Below are 6100 nucleotides of genomic sequence, written 5' to 3'. Positions count from 1 at the left end.
CCTGTCGCTGGCGTCGGTAGGGAGACCAATGGGCTTCCCTCGCCTCCCTGAGTATGTGCGCGTCCTCCTTACAGGCTCGAATGGAGCACGGATCGGAGAAGCACGTCTACAGAGAGAGCAAAGACTCAAGTGGTCACTACTAGAGTGTTGTCTCGAAAGGAGGGGCTGTATGTGGAAAGGCTGCGGTAGTTCCTTACCCCGGGAGCCGCCGCTCAGACACACCACAGCGACGTCACAGGCAGGTTACCCTCTCTCACCCCGCGTCTCCTGCTACAGTCCGCGCCAGGTTCGGTTGCTCCGTCTCCCGCCTGCCCTCGCTGCTCCATAGACGCTCCTGCGCGTGCTGCGCGGCGCGAGGAAATCTCGCGAGAGCCGCTGTGTTTACAAGAGATGCACCGCTTCGGGGAATTCTCTTGGCATTAACAGGATTCCCACGGTCAGGGGAAACCTAGAAATAATTATATTATTTAAAGGGGTCATATGATGCTGCTAAAAAGAACATTATGCTTCGGGGAATTCTCTTGGCATTAACAGGATTCCCACGGTCAGGGGAAACCTAGAAATAATTATATTATTTAAAGGGGGCATATGATGCTGCTAAAAAGAACATTATTTTGTGTATTTGGTGTAATGAAATGTTTATGCGGTTTAAAGTAAAAATAAAAAAACATTATTTTCCACATACCGTGCATTATTGTTTCTCCTCTATGCCCCGTCTTTTTGAAACCTGTCGATTTTTACAAAGCTCATCGTTCTGAAAAGCGAGGTGTCCTCTGATTGGCCAGCTATCCAGTGCGTTGTGATTGGCCGATTACCTCAAGCGTGTGACGGAAATGTTACGCCCCTCACCATACTGCCGGAGCGACGAGACAAAGAATTTAACTAGAGAAAGTCACGGAAATTAATACAATCAGTCAGATCCTTAATGAAATAATGAGCTTTTTTTTTTTTACTGTAAATATACATGTATACAGAAATGTTCAAGTAACCTGAGAGTATACAAATCTTTTTCGGAAATAAATGGTTAATCCGAATAAGTGTTTTATTGTTAACTATTAAAATCTTTTCGTTAATTGAAATAAAGCTTAAATTAAACTTATATATAGTTTATAGAATATATATATATTCTATAAACTATATATATGTTTCATTTAAGCTTTATTTCAATTGACGAAAAGATTTTAATAGTTAACAATAAAACACTTATTCGGAATATATATATATATATATATATATATAAATATGAGAAAAATCGGAAATGTTGTCTTGGCAATGCGACCTAACTAAAACTGACAGATATAAATTAAAGCTAAATAGAAATATTTAAATACAAAAGCCGTAAAAAAAACACCTATCAAAATTACTACAGTTTAAACTAAAATTAAAATAAAAACTAAAACCTGTATTAATAAATATTATAAAAATAATACAAAAAAATCACAGATGGACATAAATCAGAACAATTACGTGTAAGTAGCCTAAATGTGATCAATGTTATATAAACCCACGAGCACATGGACTTGGCCTACAGATTATTAACTGTATTGAAAGTCCAGGTAAGCCTTGTATGTTGTTGTATTTTGTGCTAGTTTTTTTCGTTGTGTGTAAAAATAAAATAAAATAAATAATCAAATAAAATAGGAGGGGGGGCATTAATCTGATACCAAGGAAATTATTATTGTTATTTCAATGACTAGCCTATTTAATCATTCTGAACAGCCTTTTATTATTATGCTGAAATATGTACTGCTAAAATCGGATTACATCATAGCTGAATGTGACTGGACTTCTAACAACAAATGTCCCTTTTCCACAAAATACTTCCCACTGAGGTTTTGGGGAAACTGCGCCAAAAATTTGAGTGTTCAGATTTGGAACTGCAACACTTTAACAGAGAAGATTGAAAAAAAAATGTTGCTCTAAGGGCAAGTTTCTATGTTAGTATTTTATTTATTTATTTATTCTCCATATATGTTTGTAAAAGAAAGCTTAGTTATATTAAAGTGACAATCAGTAATAACACTAAATGACAGCACAACACCAAATGCAAAATGGTTAAATGTCATTATCTGTCACTCATATTTTCTATACGTTTCTATTAGAATTTTCATATAAATGTGTCCTGAATTGATGAATATTTCAAATAAAGTGGAGAAAGGTGAAGCATTCGATTATTTCAGCAATGCACTGCACAGGAAGATATGGATGCGAATCTGTGGCTTAACATACGGTGTAGTCATTCCCCAAACAGTGCTGCATGGTGTCTGCCTAAGGGGGTTTACCTTATTTGTTACTTTTTCCCCCTTGTGCTGTAAAATAGTCTTATCTATTTTTTTGTAGCGCAGTTACTTTTACTGAAATTTGTTAAGAGACCAACAGTAAAGGCATAAAAGTGAATCCTGTCCAATCGCTTGCAATCAATAAGTAAGCTAAGTAACATTGCACTGTTGAAATATATGCCATGCAGAAAAAGTATACACTGTAAAAAATTATTGTGATTTTAACAGTAAAAGACTGTAAAAATGCTACAGTAAAAACCTGTTAACAGTAAGTTTCCATACTATATTCGGTGAATAAATGTAATTACATTTAATGTTTAACTGTTAAAATACGGTTATTGGAAGTGAAAAAGCTGCATGATTCCCTGCATGACATTTCATATTTGATGTTTTTGTTGTTGTTGAAATAGTTAGTTTTTTTTCTTATCAGTTGTGTATGTTAGGGTTCAATCTTACATCTAATGTTGTTAAATTAATGTTTATTGCATTATTCACCATGATGGGGTTTGGTGTTAGTGTGAATGACACTGTGCACCTTCTATATACTGTATAAGTACTGCCCTCCTCAGCTCGTAGAAAAGCTGTTTGTGATGAGCTTTGGTTCATCATGTGACTTTCTCGTCACCACCAGTTTTTGGTGGTTACCAATGCATTACAATGGTTCAAAACAGATATTAGTACTTCAATATGTTGGTTTATTAACATTACATCAGTTAATGAAATACGGTATTTTATTGTGAATTTAAGTTAAGTCTGTAAAACCTAAAATGTTGCTACCAAATTTTTTACGGTGAAGTTCTGGCAACCACAGCTGCCGGTATTTTACCATAAATGTCACCGTTTTTTTTTTTTTTACAGTGTAGCCTTGTGCATTTTCAATCACTGTCATCAAAACCATAGCCATAGTTTACATCAGGAAATAGTGACAGAGGGCACTGTATTGACAATAAATTTAGTGAACAATAAATTTTCAGAGATGGGAAATAAGGCATTTGAGCAAGTTAGAGAGAAAGGCAAGTAATTCATTGTATATAAATTAAAAACTTATCATTCTCTTATTTAAAAAATAAGCTTTCAAAAAATTATTCTTTTTTATGTCTCATTTCCGTTCCTCTTCATTAAGTACATAAGGGCCCAGGGTAATTCTCATATCAGACCTCTGTACTTTTCAGCATGTTAACCACAGAAACTGTGGAAAGTGTTTGGCCAGTTATCACCTGGGTGTCACTGAAATTGATTATTTCTTGATCCCACTGGACAAAGTGCACAGGATTTCTGTATAAAGCAGTTTTTTGAGTCGTCGGTCCTAGGCTGTGGCCTCAGTTCGCCCCCTGCCCACACTGACTGTTCCAGATGGCGGATGGAGGTAGAGCAGAGGTAAGGCCACAGTCCTGTGCTGTGACACAGGTGGGGAATGGCCTGTTTTTTAAACCCACAGGAAAGCAGTCCTGGCAGGCACACCCCATCCCTCCATCAGCTGTCCATGCGAGAGACCACAGTTTCCACGCTGCACTTGGGACACTGCATACACAAGGGTTTGCTTGAAAAAGTCAGCTAAACCAAGAAACTATTGGTGAAAAACTAAAATAATTAAATATTTTGTGTCCGCATGCCTGAAAATGTCCAGATAAACATTCCTACATTCCTTTCCTATGTGTCATATTTAATTCTTGAGTGAGTGAAATTATTATTATTTTACATTCTATCAGATAGATCTAATAGACAGGTAAGATAGATAGATAGATAGATAGATAGATAGATAGATAGATAGATAGATAGATAGATAGATAGAGGGAAGGACGGACAGATAGACAGATAGAGGGACAGATAGATAGCAAGAGGGACGAATTGACAGATAGATAGATAGAGGGAAGGACGGACAGATAGATAGATAGAGGGACAGATAGATAGATAGAGGGACGGATAGACAGATAGATAGATAGAGGGACAGACAGAAAAATAGATAGATAGATAGATAGATAGATAGATAGATAGATAGATAGATAGATAGATAGATAGATAGATAGATAGATAGAGGGAAGGACGGACAGATAGATAGATAGAGGGACAGATAGATAGCAAGAGGGACGAATTGACAGATAGATAGATAGAGGGAAGGACGGACAGATAGATAGAGGGACGGATGGATGGATAGATAGCTAGAGGGACGGATAGATAGAGGGACGGATGGACAGATAGATAGATAGAGGGACAGATAGATAGATAGAGGGACGGATAGACAGATAGATAGATAGAGGGACAGACAGAAAAATAGATAGATAGATAGATAGATAGATAGATAGATAGATAGATAGATAGAGGGACGGATGGACAGATAGAGAACCATTTGTAGGTCAACACTTTAATCTAGGTGGATCCTGCTTTTCTTGTCATCTATCAATCTGGGACCACATTAGCCACTTGAATGCTGTTAGGTGAACCAGAATGGGCATTTCTGGCCGTATGTTTCCCCATCTGAAACAGATAAAGCTGTCCTGCACACCTTTGACTGTGGCTACAGCTGCTCTGCCTGATCTCATGTGTCCTCTCTGCCTACAGCTGTCCCTCTCTCCATCCAGGGCCACATACGAGGAGCTCCAGCGACCACTGACATGGACATACATGAAAGCGTCAATGGATAAATCTCCTGAGCTTCTCTGTCGTCCTAAAACCTTCACAGGGTTCAGCTGGCAAAGTGCCCTCACGTCCATTGGGATGGGTCAGTGTGAGGTGGGGACTGAGAGAGTCTGGGAAGGGGGAGCGATTAGGCAAGGTAAAAGTGCTGTTGGAGGTCTTCTACCTCAGTCTTATCCCTCAGGACGGGGGAAGGGTTGTGCGTCTGTGCTGCCCACCTGGAATGGGGGGAATGCGAATGTGTATCTGTGTATATGAGAAAAGAGGATTTCATATGAAATCCCCATATACCTTCCCCTGGTCAGGTGGAGCCATATGGGACATGTGTGTTTATATGTGTGTGAGCTACACTTTTATTGAAATACTTTGTCTGCCTGGATCTCTCCTTGCATCAGTAAGTGATTATGACTCTAATTTGAAAAGTCAGTTAAACAGCAGGATAGCACCAATAAAATTACTATGAACAAAATGCTTAATTTCCCAGTATTTATTTATTTAGTTATTTTTAAGTCAGGTCTGTTCTATAATTTCACATGGAAAACATGTAACAAAAATAGCTGTTTAGGCCCAAGAGCTATTTGCATGCAGATTCATGTGTGTTCATCTGAGATTACCCAGAAATAAATACTATTTTTCATTAAAACATATTTATTTATTCATTCATTCATTCATTCCTTCTCTTATAGAGACCATCAAGACACAGTCTTTACATTTTCATGCTTTTCGATGATACCTTACTTTTTAATTTCTTTCTTAATTTCAAATTACTTGCAGTGACTGACTATTGCCCTGACTGCAGTTGGTCTACATGTAAAAGAATGCTTATGATATGTGTTGTTTGGCAGGATGGAGAACCCAGGTGTGAGTGTGAACATGAATATTCATTTAAAACGTAGGTCAAACTGAGAATATACTACAATACAGCTTGTCAAGTTCACACCAGGCTTTGTATGTGAGCCAGTGTTCTGTGTGTGACAGAACCATGTCTGCCCATATCAACTGAGCTGGACAGACTCAATAATTCATCTTATTTTTCTAACAGAGCTTTAACTCTGTATATTTTGTTAAGCAGTGGCACTTCTGAAGACTCTGCTGTGCTCTGTGTTGGATGTGGTGGCCTCTGGCAGGTCCGCTGGATGAGGAAGACAGTCTCTCACTGCCCCCAGCCAGTGCAGCTGTTACTTGGG

At 38.1% G+C, this 6100-nt stretch overlaps 1 protein-coding gene across 1 annotated transcript in view; it reads right to left on the bottom strand.

Annotated features, from left to right (window-relative positions):
- LOC107585271 (RAC-gamma serine/threonine-protein kinase-like) overlaps nucleotides 1-360 on the bottom strand; it is an 89696-nt gene extending 89336 nt beyond the window's left edge. Inside the window, exon 1 of the mRNA XM_016272217.1 lies at nucleotides 198-360. The gene's annotated coding sequence lies outside the window, so the exon portion shown is untranslated. The remainder of the gene's footprint in view (nucleotides 1-197) is intronic.
- Between the last annotated feature and the right edge of the window lie 5740 nt (nucleotides 361-6100).

The sequence above is a fragment of the Sinocyclocheilus grahami genome, unplaced genomic scaffold (assembly GCF_001515645.1).
Source record: "Sinocyclocheilus grahami isolate Dianchi unplaced genomic scaffold, SAMN03320097.WGS_v1.1 scaffold68.1, whole genome shotgun sequence".
NCBI classification, from domain to species: Eukaryota; Metazoa; Chordata; class Actinopteri; order Cypriniformes; family Cyprinidae; genus Sinocyclocheilus; species Sinocyclocheilus grahami.
This window is presented reverse-complemented; position numbering and strand designations above follow the sequence as displayed.